General features: G+C 39.7%; 1 protein-coding gene across 7 annotated transcripts in view; it reads left to right on the top strand.

Annotated features, from left to right (window-relative positions):
• The window catches only part of UBAC2 (UBA domain containing 2), a 258,006-nt gene that overhangs the window by 152,710 nt on the left and 87,821 nt on the right, over positions 1 to 17,475 (top strand). The window lies entirely within an intron of this gene.

Raw genomic sequence — 17,475 nt, 5'->3', positions numbered from 1 at the left:
CACTCCTTGCTGGAAAACTACTTCCGTTCTGTCTTCTAACTTTTCTAATTAATGTTTTTAAATAAACTCTTACGAAGGACAGCATGTACATGGAAACGTATATCCTAAGTTTGGAGCGCATTGAATTTTTACAAAGTGACATCCTTTTAAACACCATCCAGATGAAGTAGAGCATCTCCTGCACTTTTGCCGCCTCCCAACCACTAGTTCCTCCCCAAAGTCTGTACTGACTTTTAACACCTGGTTTATTTTTGTCTGGTTTTGAACTTGGTATAAATGGAAATGTAGACTCTGTGTCTAGTATCTTTCTCTCGGTTTCATCCATGTTCCTGTACCTCTTAGTAGATCCTACTGTGTCATTACTGTGTAGTGCTCTGTCATGTGAGTCACTACCATTTATCATAACGTTTGACTGTTAGTGGACATTGGAGTTGTTTCTGATTTGGGACTATTACAAATACTTTTGCTGCGGACGTCCTCAAACATGTCATTTGTGTGTATATGTACACACCTCTGTTGGGTATGAACCTGGGAGTCAGAAGCTGAATCAGGGTGTGCATATGTTTACCTTCAGACTGCCTTAGAGAATGTATTGACAGTTTTCCTGTGGGTCGGGCATTTGGGAGCAGCTTGGCTTGGTGATTCTGGCCCAGAGTCTTTCACAAGGTAATAGTCAGAATACCAGCAGGGACCACAGTCATCTGAAGGCCTCTTCCAAAATGGCTCACTCACATGGCTATTGGCAGGAAGCCTCAGTTCCTCACCGCGAAACTGCCTAGATATCAACATGACATGGCAGCAAACTTCCCCCAGAGCAAGTGATCCAAGAGAGTTAGCAGTCCTTTTAGTCATTCTGGAGGGTATATTGTAATATCTTATTGTGGTTTTAGTTTGCATTTCCTTGATGACTAATGAGATGAAGTGTCTTTTCAAATATTGAGTACTTATACTTTTGCTCTCCTAGTTTTAATATCCAGTGGTTCCTTTTTATTTTTGGAATATCCATTTTGGCTGGCATCTTGGGTTTTTTTTTCATGCACCTAGTATTTTTTCTTACATCTCTCATGATATTAAGGAGAATCCCTGCCCCTGCCCACCCCCCCGCCAAGGTTTTCATTTCCCTCCACAGTTTCTGTTTCTTCTGAGTTCCTTCTTTTCCTCCTCGTTGTCTGCTTCTGATCTTAAGGGTTTTCTCTGAGCCTTTGGCTGTTTATATTTAAGATTCAGCTTCTAAAAGGGGCTGATGGAAGTATGCAAGGCACTGAATGACCATGGACTTCATTGTAGGGCCTCGTGGTTTCACTATGAACTAACTCTCAGTATTAGGATCTGGACATTTGTGTCTTTTTTTTCCCCCTCATGAATTGTCAAATTGCCCAAAGCATACTCTCTCATCTACTCTCTGTAAGATGTAAGCCTGGGAGCCTTAACATTTAGTATATAAACTTTGATTTTTAGTATTCTATTTGCACACTCAACTGGGCATGGGAGCCCCCCAGTTGCAAGATACTCCTTGTTACCATTTCTAGATAAGAAACGTTAGTCATCTACTGGGATAGGAAGGAGCCCTCAGCAGATAGGCAGACTTTTGGGAGAGGATCAGTGCTCAGACTGCCTCTTCGCAGTTCCAGGCAAACCTGGCTTCTCAGATCTCACTGTTGCTGGTTTAGTATTGTGTTTTCTCAGATATGTCAAGTTAGCACTCTGTTCCTGTTTTCCCGCTTTGAGAAATTTTTACATTCGTTAACTCTTCTCTATCTTTGTGGGTTTATGCCTTTAAGGAAATCTTTTAATGCCATTCTTACAAGGTTTTAGGAGACAGCAGAGGAGGCAAGTACATGTGTTCAATCCACCATCTTTAACTGGCAGTATTGTTTAAAAGTGTGTGTGTGTTTTAAGAACACTTAAAATTGTGGAATCAGCTTCTTTTTTCTCCATTGATTGTATCAGATACATCTACAGGCATTCAGAAATGGTATTTAAAGTCCTGTTTCGGGGCGCCTGGGTGGCGCAGTCGGTTAAGCGTCCGACTTCAGCCAGGTCACGATCTCGCGGTCCGTGAGTTCGAGCCCCGCGTCGGGCTCTGGGCTGATGGCTCAGAGCCTGGAGCCTGTTTCCGATTCTGTGTCTCCCTCTCTCTCTGCCCCTCCCCCGTTCATGCTCTGTCTCTCTCTGTCCCAAAAATAAATAAACGTTGAAAAAAATTAAAAAAAAAAAAAGTCCTGTTTCATCCCAGTTCTCACCCTGTCACAGCAAGCATGAGCATTTCTTTAAGGCTCATTCTTTGTTTCTTTGCAGATTGTGTTTTAGGCATTGACCTAGTGTTCTCTGTAATCTGCTGGAGGGGTGGTGGTGAAGGTGAAGGGAGCAAGGAGAAACATTCTTGGTCTCAGGATCTGTCTCCAGGAATTTAGTGTTCTATTCATTTCTGCAAATACCCCATTTCTAGCAGGATAAATTTCCTACTAACCTTATCATAGAAGGACCTTTCATGTTGTTCTTGATGATCACACATGTAACATAGATCTTGCTTTATCCAGTTTTCTAAATCTGCTTTTTGGCACTGCAAGGGATAAAACTTTCCAGGACTGGGCACAGATGATTCAGGAGGTTAAGTAACAAATACTGTCATGCCACCATAATTATTTGATGGACCAATTTGGTTATTTGGACCTATTTAAAAGAATCAGCCATGGATATTTAAATGTAATTCTGAATTTTGTAGTCCTTTGTTAAGATTTTCAGTTGGGCTGTGGTGTTACTGTGATAAAAAGTGTTGGTGCCAAGAGGTGGTGTTAACTTCTAATCTTAAAAGTGCTGAGGGATCGGGTTCTCTATAGCTGAGGGCCAAGTGGAGAGTAGCAGCACACCTATAATCATCTGTGGTCATCTTCAATATCAACCGTTGGGATATTTTAAGGGAAGTGGGTATTGTGGGCAAAGTTAACAATAAGTGACAGTTAACTTTCTAAATTTTTTGTCCCTCTGTCTTGAACTTGGGCTGAATATTTAACATATAAATAGTCATCATATCTTGAATGGTGATCAATGGCTTTATTTAAATTTTTTTTTAAATTTTTATTTATTTTGAGAAAGAGAGAAAGAGAGAGAGAGCGCGAGCAGGGGAGGGCAGAGAGAGAGGGAGACACAGAATCCGAAGCAGGCTCCAGGCTCTGAGCTGTCAGCAGAGAGCCTGAGGTGGGCCTCAAACTCCCAAGCCGTGAGATCATGACCTGAGCTGAAGTTGGACACTCAACCGACTGAGCCACCCAGGCGCCCCTATCAGTACCTTTATTTTAGAAGAAAAGCTATTATTTCTCAAGATAAAGATAGAGCCACCAGGACCTCCAGATTCAAAGTGATCACATTAATGTGTTTAGAATGATAGATTAACTGAATTGAATGAATAGATATTTTAAATCTCTTCTCTCCTTTGCTTCTTATTAAAAAATACTTTGTGAAATTGGTTTGGTTATATCTGTTTTATTGGTAAGAAAACAGATTCTCGGAGAGACTAAGAAATCTGCCCAGGAGTATGAGATTCAGTTGACAGAGTTGGAATTTTGACCTAGATCACTCCTAGATCTAAAAAACAGAGTAGAAGTAGAAGTTGACAGGTTCATGGTTCATCCTGTTTATCAGTTTGCAGAGGATTATGTTTCTGAGTATTGATCACAAGAAATGTTTAGGCGTTCTCTCCTAATGAATTTCTCTTTATAAAGTCTACTGTGTAACTAAAGCCTTTGGAATTTCAGTCCTGTTTCCTTCCCAGTCTCTCTCCCCCTTCTATTCCTCCCACCCCCCTCACCCTTTAACTTTTTCCCACCCTTCTTTGCTCACCTCTAGTTTTTCTTACCCCCTTCCAGCAATACCTACTGGCATGGCTGGACTTACCAGAGATTTTAATAAGTAGGTACTAAAATGTGATTACACCAAGCAAAGTTGACTAATGAAAGAGAAGTTTCTGAACACTTATTTAGAATAAGAGATATGAGATAATAGCCTCAGCTCAAAGGTGACTTCTTGCAGAAGCTTTTTTTGAGCAGCTTGACCTCAGACTAGGTCACAGTCTCTTGAGAGTTTCTTTCCTAGAACACTTCTCACAGCACTCACTACCATTGAAATTGAATAATTCATTGTATCATGAATGGTTTAATCGTCTCCTCCACCAAAATATAAGCTTTATGCAAGCAGACCATGTCAGTTTCACTGCTGATCATGCTTCAGTTAGCTGATTGGCTCCACATAGTGAGCACCTGTGTTAGCTGGATGGGTGAATGGATGGTGGATGGATGCACAGAGTAAATAAATGGATGAAAAGGCATTCGTCTTTTGATTGCATTTCTTCTGCTTTTGTTTGGACTATTGCAGGAGCTTCCTAACTGTTCTCAGTGTTACCATCTCAAAGCTATTATCTGTATTGTTCCACACTCCCCTAGGTTATCACCAAAGGAGATCTTATCTTATTCCTTTCCGCCTTCCGAAACCTGTGACTTCCCACTGCTATTTGTTAGTAAGGCATCTCAGAGTTGAGTTCCAACCAACCTCTGTAGTCTCGTTTTCTCTCATTCCCCCCCTTATACTCTACACACCAGCTACAGAGCATTATTCACCACAACCTATCACTCCTGTGTCATCTCACATCTCACTGAATTTACGTATGTAGACAGTCTGCTTGAAGTGTCCTTTCTCCCTTGCCTGGCAGACTCTACTTGTCCTTCAAGACTTACCTTGGATATCCCTACTCAGTGGAACCCTACGCCAGCCAGAATCCATCACTCCTTCCTTTGTGATCACGGGTGACTTTATCCTTACAAGTTACACATAACATTTATTATTTAGTTTTGTAATTATTTACCTAATTGACCCCCCTCTCAACTTGATGCTTTCTAAAGATCAGGCTCTTCCTCTCTTTTATGGCTCTCAGTATGGAGTGTCTGGAAGACAGCATGGATTAGTGAAAAGAGTGTTCTTTAATACCAGAGAGATGTGGCTGTGATTGAAATTTTGGCCGGCCACGTGCTAGTTACTTGAATTATTCTTTTGTACTAATCCCCTTTCTTTTTCTTTCTCTCTTTCAGTGAGTCAGAAAAATATAAGTATTGAATTTCAAATTTAAGTTTAGTGGTATTTTTAAAGGATTAAAACATGGATTTATAAAATTATTTCCAACATCTTATCTAAAGAGAAACATAGAATTCATTAATTCTAATGGAAAACATTAAAAAACAACAACAGAAGAATCCTGTACAGTAGGAACTACTATCCTCTCCTTTGAGAAAACAAGCTCAGAAACTTGAGCACCATTTTCTGTAAAGTGATGAAAGTAAAATCGTGATGTTAGAAGATAAGTAAGGAGAGGAAGCGGCTTCTGTTGCCTCACTTATGCATTTGATACTGTCCCAGGAGCGATTAGGAAACAAAGTTGCTACTCTGTGTAATCAAGATATTAGTAATGTTTGAAGCCCAATGTCTTCAGAGTCCAATAAAATGGCATTCAGAGTTTCTTACCTTGGAGATTGTTGGTTAATTGTGGAAGGAGACTTGGGCTTTTCACACTGCAGGGATTTCATTGACAATTTCAGTGGTCAGAGCGGCTTTCCAGAGGATGGATTTAATGTCTCCTGTTTGAAAGGGTCTGTAGGCTATCATCAGAGGTTATGAAAAGCCACATGAGCATTGATTTTATATATGAATGTGAGGACAAAGTTAACCTGTGTGAGGCATAGTTAACCCAGTTTTCTCAACTTTGGTCAGCACTTTTAGCTGCATAGTTCTTTGCTATAGGGGGCTGTATTGTGAACTTTGGGGTGTTCAGTGACATCCCTAGACTCCACCCACCAGATGCCAGTAGCAACCCCTCCCCCCACCCAATCATCACAGCTAAAAATGCCTCCAGATCTTTCCAGATGATGCTTGGGGTGGGGGCAAAATTACCCCTGATGGACAGCCGCTGATCTAAACTGAGCTATTACAGCACTTCTCACCTCTGTTTTGAAATCCCATAACATGCATGGTGCTGAGTGGTAAACAGAACCTTGAAGAGAGCCCACACCCTTGAGTTGCTGATGGCCTGTGAAGCTTGTTGAGATCTTTTGACTAGGTACAATATTTCTAGTAGGTGACTGAAATAGCTTTGGTTGAGGCTATTAGTAAAAATTTGTTTCAAAGAAGTTTAACATCTGTTTTCATTTCTGCTTTTGTAACTTGCTTTGCTACTCAATTCCTTTATTTTAGATGTCTTCCTCTTAGAACTTAAAATATTTGAGTATATGTCAGAATTTCCAGTTTAATGGGAAATGTTTTATTTGAGCAGAAATTAAAAATATTAGTAACATCAACTTAGGGTAGGACAGTGGAAAGTTTAATGTTAAGTTAAGCTGAGATGACAGCAGAGTAGATAATAGTGCAGGGAACTTGAAGTCTGGTGTATTCAAGATTTACTTCCTGTTCTTGTTTATCATTGGAAAGTTGCACCTTATGAAAGATTTGAGATTCAGATCATTGCATTATTCTAAGAAAAAAAAAAGTCAAAATGCTAACCACGTCTCGGTAACCATAGCAAAATATACAGCACACAAAAATAATCTATACCTATCTGAGGGTTGAATTTTTTTGTATGCAATCTATGCTGAGTTCTGAAGTATCTGATGTGCTTTTATTATCTGACGTCAAAGGGAAAAAGGCTTTCTCAGTTAGGAGAGCACAGGCATGCCTGCCAGTTGAAGTAATAGAATCAACTCGGGTTTATTTAGCGGAAAGGGAGTTTGTAATTAATGCAGTTCAGAGAATGTCTGGAAGGGCAAAAGAACCAGTCATGGATTCAACGAAGCCAGAAAAACACTCAAAATAATCCTCTCCCCTAAACTGATACTATTTGTTTACTCAATGGTTAATGGTGGCTTGTAGAACCTAAGATGAATTCACCAGGACAAGTTGGTCTGTATTAATTTCAGCTCTCATGCTGGTGCCTGGAACAATGCTAGGTTCATAGTAAACCCTAAGTAAACATTTGTTGTATAAATAAGTTAACATAAGGATATGTTAATGTTAGCAACAACATGGAGAAAAAATACAGAGTAGCATTATGAAATGTTAATATTATATATTCTATTTGGAGATTTTTTGGATAGCAGGATTTACTCTTTTTTTTAAGGAATCTTGATAAATACATATTGAATAACTATTTTGTACCCTAGAGTCTTATTGTCCGTATGTTCCTGATTTAAATGAACGTCCACAACAATCTTACAAGAGTGGATGTTAGTCTCACTGTGTCCGTGAGAAAGCAGAGGTTCTGAGAATTGATTGAGTCACTAGGGTCATGTCTGCGTATTTAACAGGCAGAGCCTAGATTGAAATTCATGCCTGTCTGACTCTTAACTCAGACATTTCCTTTTGTGTAACACAGTTTTAATGCATTTTTTTAAGGTAAAAAATGTAGTTCATGGTTCTCTCTTTGCTGAACTAGAAAGTAATTTGAGTGTGTAAATTCACCAAACTGGCACTTCCTATATACATTTTCAACTGCAGTGTTGCAGATGTTTATAAAAGTAGATGTTAGTGTCTAAAGACAGCTGTTAGATTGTATTCAAATTTTGTTGCTAAAATGAGAAGTACAAAATAAGCACATGCTGCAAGAAACTTTTCAGATTGGGAGACTATGCCCCATGGAACAGGTTCTGAAAAAGTACTAACTACATGCCACTCCAGTTATTTGGCTATTAATTTTCTTTTAATTTATGTTTTATTTTTATATTTTTGAGAGAGAGAGAGACAGAGTGCGAGCAGGGGAGGGGCAGACACACACACACACACACACACGCAGAATCTGAAGCAGGCTCCAGGTCTGCTGTCTGCACAGAGCCTGGCATGGGGCTTAAACTCGTGAACCTCAACATGACGAGCCAACATGATAAACCTCAACGTTTATCCAGCTTAGTCACCCAAGCACCCCTATAAATTTTCATTTAATAGAAGAAACTGTGCTATTCCTCTTAAAGCTCCCCAGTGCTGCCACTACATTTTATACTTAAAAACCATTTTTTTTAATGCTTATTTATTTTTCACAGGGAGAAAGAGAGCAGGGGTGGGGCAGAGAGAGAGGGAGTGAGAGAGAGAGGATTTGAAGCAGGCTTCTTTCTCTCTGTCAGCACAGAGCCCATTGCGGGGCTGAAACTCACGCCATGAGATCATGACCTGAGCCGAAGTCAGCCCGTCACCCGACTGAGCCACCCAGGCACCCCCCAAACATTTTTGAAGTAATTCTGGCTTATAGAAAAGTTACAGGAAGAGGACAAAGAACTCCCTTAGCCCATAAACCCGGATGTCCTCATTATTAACATTGTTTACATTTGCTTTGTCATTTTCTATCTATCTGTGTATGGTATTTTCCCCGAATCATTTGAGAGCAAGTTGTAGATGTAATGACCCTTTATGCCTAAATACATCAGTATGTATTACTTTATTCATATTTGGCAATTGTCCAAATAACGTCCTATTTTATAGCAAAAAGAAAAAAAAATCTGGTCTGTGGTCCAGTCCATTATTACATTGTGCATTTAGTTGTAATGTCCCTTAATTCTTTAATCTGGAACATTTCCCATTCTGTCTTAGTCTTTTATGACCTTGACATTTTAAGGAGTATAAGCCAGTTACTTTACAGAAGATGGACCTTATTTTTTTTTTTAAACGTTTATTTATTTTTGAGACAGAGACAGAGCATGAATGGGGGGAGGGTCAGAGAGAGAGGGAGACACAGAATTGGAAGCAGGCTCCAGGCTCTGAGCTGTCAGCACAGAGCCCGACATGGGGCTCGAACTCGTGAACCACGAGATCATGACCTGAGCCGAAGTCGGATGCTTAACCGACTGAGCCACCCAGGCGCCGCAAGATGGACCTTATTTTAATAATGCATTAAAATTAAAGTTTTAAAAATGAAGCATTTTTATTTAAAATTTCATTTAAAAATGAAGCAAAAATAATTTGTACTTCCCATGTTTTTTTTTTGGTATAACCTGTTAAAGCTTTTTATTATGAAAAATTTCAGTCACAAAAGCAGAGAGAATAAGAAATGAGCCCGCTTACCCAGATTTAATAATTAACATCTGTTCCCCCAAAAACAAAGTAATTTAAGTATTTTGAAGCAATTTCAAGACATCATAATATTTTCTTTCATGTTCTAAAAAATAGTTTAGTGAGTTCTAAAAAATAACATTTTCTTGTATAACTATATTATTTTACCTAACAAAATTATTTGTAATTTCTTAATATTATATACTGCAAAAACTATGTTCAGATATCTTCTGTTACTTAGAAGCCCTTTTATACTTGGTTTTGCACTTGACTGTGATGTCTTATTTCTTTTTAAAGTTAAATACGCCTTCCTCCCTTTTGGTAGAGTATTTTGGTATTTTCTATGGTATGATGGATACACTGAGATTGGCTTGCTCATTATCTGTTGCATGGTCCTCCGGTACCTGCATATAAAGCAGAGGGTGGAAAGCTGAATGCTTTATTTCTTAAGGCCCCTTGCATCCAGAGTTCTGGGTATGATTTAGGCTCTACCAGTCAGAAGAACTTGTATGGTGCTTATCGAGTTCAGTGTGAGCCAAAGCAGGAGCATATAGATACCAATTTTGTGGTCTAGTTCTACAGACCCAATAGAGCTCTCGAGGTTATAGTTCATACAACTTCCTGGTTCCTAGATTCTACTGTAATGATGTAATGACTTCCTGATTTCCCAGGGTCCTGAATGTGGCAGAGGAAGCCGTCTTCCAGGTAGACCAATTGTTCTATGTTGCTCCTGGAGGCACAGTCTGGACCTGCCCTTCTAGCCCTTTCAGCAGTTTTATAAGTACCTATATCTGTGTACTAAGTCTTTTTTTTGCCCAAGACATCTTGAGAGCTATTCTGTTATCTGTAAGTAAATCTTTGCTGATAGGACTAGTAATCAAGAAAATTCAACTTTTACATTTGACTTCAAATGTATGTATACAAAGTGGTGTACCTGACTCTAAAATACCTAGATTTGAACTGGAACATGGTTTAAGGAAAAGGAAGTGGCCCTTTGTGTTAGGAGATCAATGGAGCATTATGTGTGTGCGTGTGTGTATGTTTATGAAACACAGTCTTTTCATGTGGATTTCTAGTATAGCCTGTTCTTTGCTGGTGACTTTGTCACCAAAAGCCATCTCTTACTAGGACTTCTTGAAGGGCTGTTGAGACCATTCTTCCATGTGATCTTAAAATATGAATGTGACCCCATGTGTCCCATTCCTGTCTTTTTTTTTTTGTATGATTTGGGTTGTGCAGCTCACTTGATTAGAGACAACATAGCCACTTGATATATGCCACCATCTTTCTCTCTCAATCCTTGATCAGTCCCTTATTTTCTGCTTCCACCCTTAACATACCAAGAGTATGGGAATGTGTTGGAGACTACACTTACCAGGTTTTAAAATATATTACAAAAAAGTTTCATACACAAATGCAGAGAGAATGCTATGATTAACATGTACACATCACCTTATTGGCATTTTGCCGAACACACAAGTTTCAAATTGTTTGACAACTGGATCCTTAATGGGATACTTTTTTTCTTTCCATGTGCCATTTTATCATTTGCTTCCTCAGTTCTGCATGGCCAAGACCTACAGCATCTTTCAGCTCTGCCCCTGCCTCCGACTGACTGGTCTCTCCCTGGGTGTCTCCAGAGACCTGAGTGCATGGGTACAGGCACAGTTGAAGGCCATGTCCCAGGTAGAGCATTTACCAGGTTGTGGGACTACAAACAGGGATGCTTTGATTTCCTTGTTCTGTGAGTATTGTGTGTATGGGTCTGTTTTGATGATGCCTTCTTAACAGCTCTTCTTTAGGTAAAGCTAATAACACTCAAAATTCATGACCTTTCCTTGCTCTTGATCCTTTAACAGGGAAAAGAGGCAGTCATACACAAGCACTTGTGATATTTTCCTTACCCTCTTGAGTTGTAATATGTGTATGGTAAGGCAGTGTGTAATCTAGTTGTTATATCATTTTTCAAACCCGAATACAGGCAGTAACCTCATACATTTTCACTATATATGTTTAAAAAAAATGCCTGTGTTTCACAGACGTAAGGGGAAAAATTGTAGAACTGGTGCCCTCCCGCAATAAGAACACATCACGATGTTACCATTTTTAGAGCTCAATTAAACCTTATGTAGCCTCCTTGTAGTTTCATTCTGACACATTTTGTTTTCTTCTCAAAACCTGCATGGGAAAAGTCTTTCTTAAAAGTATAGAAATCAGGAATAAGTATTCTCACACTCTGAGAAAACTGATAAAAGCCAATCAAATGCTACTTGAATTCTTGGTTTGGATCCATTGTAGTAGGTAGCCATGTGGGGCCGAAGACTAAGGTGCCCAGGAGTGGCTTGCTATGTAGTTGACTAGACAAGACATTGAAAAAGCATTATTAGCAGCAAGAAGCCACAGAGTAGGTATGCAAATAAAGACAAAAAGAAAATCTTTAAAACTTTTGAGGAAGATAAACTATTGAAGAATAAGATCATGTATTTTCCTATATACGTTACCCTCTTATATGGTTTCTTCTTTCTAGCAGCTGCAGTGTGGCAGAGATTTCTTTGAGGTAGAGCAGTCTGGATGTGTATTATCAGGGAGACATTAAACAAATGTATGTGTCATACATTGCTTCCTTGTATGTGGAAGGAAGAGGAAAAGCTAGGGGCACTCCTCGTACTCGCAACGGAAAACCTTTCTTTTTGGAAAGGGAATCCTGACTGATTTCAGTGTCATTCCAGTTTCCAACTTAGTATACTTTTCATGGTCAATATTTCAATATGAAGCATGTGTTATCTATTGCTGTCTAGTAAGTTATGACAGGCAATAATAAAACTCCTCGTGCGTCATACTTTAATAGTACAAATCATATAGTAAGTTCAGCTAATATTTGATGACCTGTAGTCAACATACATTTTATGAGCTTTATCAATGTGCAAGATGCTGTGCTTGGAGTTACTCAGAATAGAAAGAAGGAAAATTCAAGGTCTCTGCCCCAGAGGAGCTTGTGTTTTGTTTGAGGAATGTAAGCATAATGCACATGAAATAATAGATCATGGGCAGTGTGATGTTGGCAAAGAGTTTACACATTATCTTTTTTTTTTTTTAATGTTTATTTTTATTTTTGAGAGCGAGTGAGCCCATGTGTGCACATGAGTGGGGGAGGGGCAGAGAGTGGGGGACAGAGGACCTGAAGCAGGCTCTGCACTGACCGTAGAGAACCCGATGTGGGGCTTGAACTCAGGAACCCTGAGATCATGACCTGAGCCAAAGTCAGACATTTAATCTACTGAGCCACCCAGGCGCCCCTCCACGTTATCTAGTGCTGTTGTTTCACTGATAAGAAAACTGAAATCTAGAAAGGCTAAAAGACTGGACAGAGGTAGTTAGCTGATTAACAGTCAAACCAGAACCAGGCCCCAGGCTTCCAGGCCAGTATGTTTTCTCTTTTCTTTTATTATAGGATAATATACATCTAAAGTTAAAACTCTGTGGCATTGGCTATATAAAATCCAAATTAGTCGAGGAAAGGAAGATGGGTGGCTGTCAGCAGTCCAAGAAGAATTTAAGGAGGAGGTATGATTGGGATGTGAATATAAAGAATAAATAGAGGAAGCAGAATAATCCAGTGATTGAGAACCAAATATTTGTTGTGTTCATGGTACAGAAACAAAACCAACTCCATTAACTTGAAAGGTACATGTTGGGCAATAGAGGGAAATTAGGTTGCAGGGGCTTGCAAGTGTGGGAGAGGAACCTGGACTTCATGTGGTAGATCATGGGGAACTGTTCTCAGTCCTGGAGCATGAAATGACACAATGAAAGTGGGATTAAGGAAGATTATATTGGTTTGCCAAGAGAACTGAATAGTGTCTGTATTTTTCTTTTCTTATGCTCTGTTTATTGGTCTGTTTCATTCTAAGTAGATTAAATACTGTATTAGTCAGAAAACCAGCTTATGTTATAGCCACAAATTAACCTGAAATCTCGGTGGCTAAATATGTAAGTGTATTTCTTACTTGCACTCCTTGGCCAGCACAGGTGGGTGGGGTATGAGGTGGGAAGTTCTCCATTTAGTCATTCAGGGATCTAGGCTAACAAAGTTCCCACCATTTAGAACATCTTTGGTCACTGTGGCAGGAAACAAGAGGGGAATGGAATATCTCTCACTGCTCTCTAACACTTCAGCCTGGAAGTGATATATGTCACTTTTGCCCCCAACCCATTGGCCAGAAGTAGTCACACATATTCCCCTAAGGGAATTTGAGGGTATTTCATCGACAGTGTCTCTTCTTTCCCAAGACTCTTTGAAGATCTGGATGGTATAACTTTACTTGTTTAAGAGAAATAATACAGTAATTAAGAGGGCAGACCCTGGAATTTGACTGCCAGGGTCTAGAGCCTGGCTTCCCCGCTTATAGCTGTGTGACTTTGGGCACCGTACTCAGTTTCTCTGGGACATAATTTCCTTGTCTGTAAAACAGGGATAGTAATGAGATGAGCCTCACAGAAATATTATGAGGCTTGAATGAGGTGTGTGTGTGTGTGTGTGTGTGTGTGTATGTAGAGACAGAGAGAGATGATATATATATGTATGCATATTACTCAGAGTATTATGCCATGTAACTGTTAGCAAGCATTTGTTGTTGTTGTTACTACTCTGCTGGCTTCCAGTATAGCATCTGAAAGGAAGGCTAGTTTCTGACTGTAGTTGAGGGGCTGGGGGAAAGACGCTGTAGTAAATTTAGGTGTGAGATGCCAGCATCTTTTCATCCCAGAAGAGATGGGCAAAGGAACATGCATAGAGGGACACTCAAGCAGCGGTCACTGGCTAGATCCCACAGATGACAGGAGGGCCATCAGGAGTGGGTGTCTGAGAAAATGAAGCTTGAGTTTGCAGAGAAATTGGAAGCCCTGCAGGAAAGAGGGTGCATGGAAGCCCTGATGTTCTGGTGGAGGATGCCGGAGCCACAGGAAGGCACACAAGGCGGTGGGGGGGAGAGCCATCTCTTAATGGACCTGCTTCTGTAAGCGGGGACATGCTTGTACGCAGAGTCAACCTCCAGGCATGGGGGTTGGATGCTGTGGATTTCATTCCTGACTCCACCTCTCCATGTGACCTGGCACTTGATGTCCCTCATCACCAAAATGGAGATAATAATTGTCCCCATCTCTTAGGGCAATGAGAAGTAAGTGAAATAAATAATGCCTGTCAAATGCTTGGAAACATGGCATGAAGGAAGGACTCAATAAGTGTCCTTTTTAGCTAATGGAGCTTTTATTTTAAAAGAAATTTAGGGATTATCTTTTAAATGACCATTTTCTCAGAGTTTGATCTAAACAGACCTACACTGGCAGGAGTTCTCACGAGTGCTTTTAGCCCTCCCTGGATTCGAAAGAATGGGCCGTGTTGTCACCAGATCAGCTTTTCAATTTTTCATTCTGCCCTGACCCTGAATGGTCAGTAGGCAAATGTTTTTAACTTTGCAAAGAATAACAAATTACAGTGGGCTAAAGAGTGATCAAAATAGACCATTTTAAAAACCAATTTAAGATCAGTGCTTCCCCTTTTAAAATTGTCTGGTACTTTTTACTGATTGGTAGGAGTCACTGCCCTTGCCTCTTGAAATATAAAATTATTTCCAAACAGAATGTATTCTGTATCTAGATTTAAATTGGCTTGTTGAGTAATCAGCTCTATTTTTTAATATGCCTAATTTAAATTCAGAGTCTTAGAGGATCACTGTCTTCAATTACACATATGCTCTAGTATATATACTTTAGTACATGTAATTAAGCATGTAAGGCATGTCTTTTCATTGAAAATTAAGAACTTCACAGATATTTCAGTAGAGCTTTAGAATTTTGTTGGTAATAGTACAAAACAGGTGCTATTCAGTTAGATGGATATTTGAGAATTTTTTGTGAGCCAGGCTGTATACCAGGTGCTGTGCACATAACAGATGGTATCCTTGTCTTCATGGAACTCACAGCCCAAACAAGTTTATAATCTACCTACTGCTGACTTTTTGTCCTATTTAGGAATTAGATGATCTCCTGGCATATAATAAAACAGTTAAGCCTTCTAATACTTTTTCAGGGTCTGTGTGATGCATTTCTGTCTACTTTGTGGCTAGGATATAGACTTAGGGTTACATTTCCAATGTTGCCTCTCATTTACCAGGTGCCTTTTCTGAACTTGGGTTTCTTTATAAAGTCTAAGTGATACTATGTGCTCATCCTGTTTCACAGGAATATGAAAAGGAAGACGTAAAGTATGGACTGTTTTGTAAATTATTGAGCTTGTGACGTATAACCAATATTATTTCTAACATCTAACATTTACTATTCTATACCATCTATACTATTCTATACTGTCATTGAAGAGTTGATGCATTTATACTGATTCAAACTAAATAGCTTTGAGGTTTTTTATTTTAAACTAACCAAATATCCTTTTAGGAAAAAAAAATTATGGAGAGATAAATATGATTAGCTGCTGTAAAACTGTCAGCTTTCCTAGATGAGTTTTTCTAGTTCGAGATGATAAAGTTGTTAACATATCACCTGATTCATACAGAAAATACTTACAGGTTTGTGATTTTCAAACAATGTGTTGTATATAAGGCCACTCCTTTGTTCTGTAGCAGAATACAAAAATTATACAGCACTGTCCCTGTTCTCCAAGTTTACCTACTCCATGAGGGAAATAAATGTAAAGCCAACTAATAATACAAGACAGTGGAAGGGTGCCCAGAGGCCGTGGGTAAACTATGGCTTCATGAATAAAATAGGCAATAAGGAGGGGCGCCTGGGTGGCGCAGTCGGTTAAGCATCCGACTTCAGCCAGGTCACGATCTCGCGGTCTGTGAGTTCGAGCCCCGCGTCAGGCTCTGGGCTGATGGCTCGGAGCCTGGAGCCTGTTTCCGATTCTGTGTCTCCCTCTCTCTCTGCCCCTCCCCCGTTCATGCTCTGTCTCTCTCTGTCCCAAAAATAAATAAAAAACGTTGAAAAAAAAATTTAAAAAAAAAAATAGGCAATAAGGGCCTTTTGAAGGAGAGTGAATAGTTGAATTTGCCTGAGTACCAGGCAAATTTTTTTTTTTTTTTTTTTTTTAAGATTAGTTGGAGATAGGTTTAAAGTTTACCTTTTTGGCAATATGACTACTGATTGGGGAAAATCATTTATATGGATTTGCGGTATATTTGAGGCAGGAAGCAGAAAACTAAACAGATAAAAGAGTGTGGTATTTCTTGGCTGAGTGACATAGATGTTTACTTCCTTGTTTGAAGGATCTTAAGATCCTCAGCACAGAGAGGACTTTCTCATCTGCTGCAAAGCCGCCCGTCGGCTCATACATAAGCTGGTCTGTGCTCAAATGTTGTCACAGAATTTGTGCACCATACAGACGCTCTGAAGTTAAGGAGGCTTTGTTTCAGGTTTTCCTTCAGTTGCTTTCATAATTGTTTTGGGATCCAATGCAAATGACCGTGGAAGTGCCACCTTGCATAACATGTAGTCTTCTGCTCTTTCTTACACTTCACGTTTAGAGGTTTATGTGTGGAGTGAGGAAAAGGCCCTCACATCCTGACTTCCATCCATGTTGTCTCACCTGTCTCCATCAGCTGTTACAAAGATCAGTGCCTTCGGGGCGCCTGGGTGGCGCAGTCGGTTGAGCGTCCGACTTCAGCCAGGTCACGATCTCGCGGTCCGTGAGTTCGAGCCCCGCGTCGGGCTCTGGGCTGATGGCTCGGAGCCTGGAGCCTGTTTCCGATTCTGTGTCTCCCTCTCTCTCTGCCCCTCCCCCGTTCATGCTCTGTCTCTCTCTGTCCCAAAAGTAAATAAACGTTGAAAAAAAAAAAATTAAAAAACAAAAAAACAAAAAAACAAAGATCAGTGCCTTCTTTTAGTCAGAGGCTTCAAGGTCAGCAGCTCTTTGTGAAATTCACATAATACAAATCCGAAAGTACTCAGTAAATGGTGTAACCATAGAGATAAATTTTCTTACTGGATCAAAGTTGAAAATGAGTAAGATAAGAATTCAAAAGAAAAGATTTCCAGGATATAAAGCCTAATAAAAATTTTAAGCATGACTTATGATGTAGCATTTAATTTCTGTATGTTCCATTATCAAAATTGGTATCGTTACTAACATAAATACTGCATTGGGGCAACTTGAGGATTCAGTAAAACAAATTTGAGCCGGCAGACAGGGTGACTGCACTTGCAAAGGTCATGCTACTCATGCTCAGGTGTTTATGTGAGCAAATGTATAAGGTTGTAAAGAGTCCTGGGAGCTCTTCAAGTTTATAATTTTGCATTTCCCCCTATCTTATTTAGGCAAGCAGTAGCTATACCTCCTGCTGCTCATCCTTACCCTTTCTGGTAACCCAGACCATTGAAATGCAGAGG

Source organism: Puma concolor, chromosome A1, assembly GCF_028749965.1.
Source record: "Puma concolor isolate L17-30 chromosome A1, mPumCon1.1.hap2, whole genome shotgun sequence".
Lineage (NCBI taxonomy): Eukaryota > Metazoa > Chordata > Mammalia > Carnivora > Felidae > Puma > Puma concolor.
Note: the sequence above shows the minus strand (reverse complement) of the source record. Positions and strands in the feature narration are given on the sequence as shown.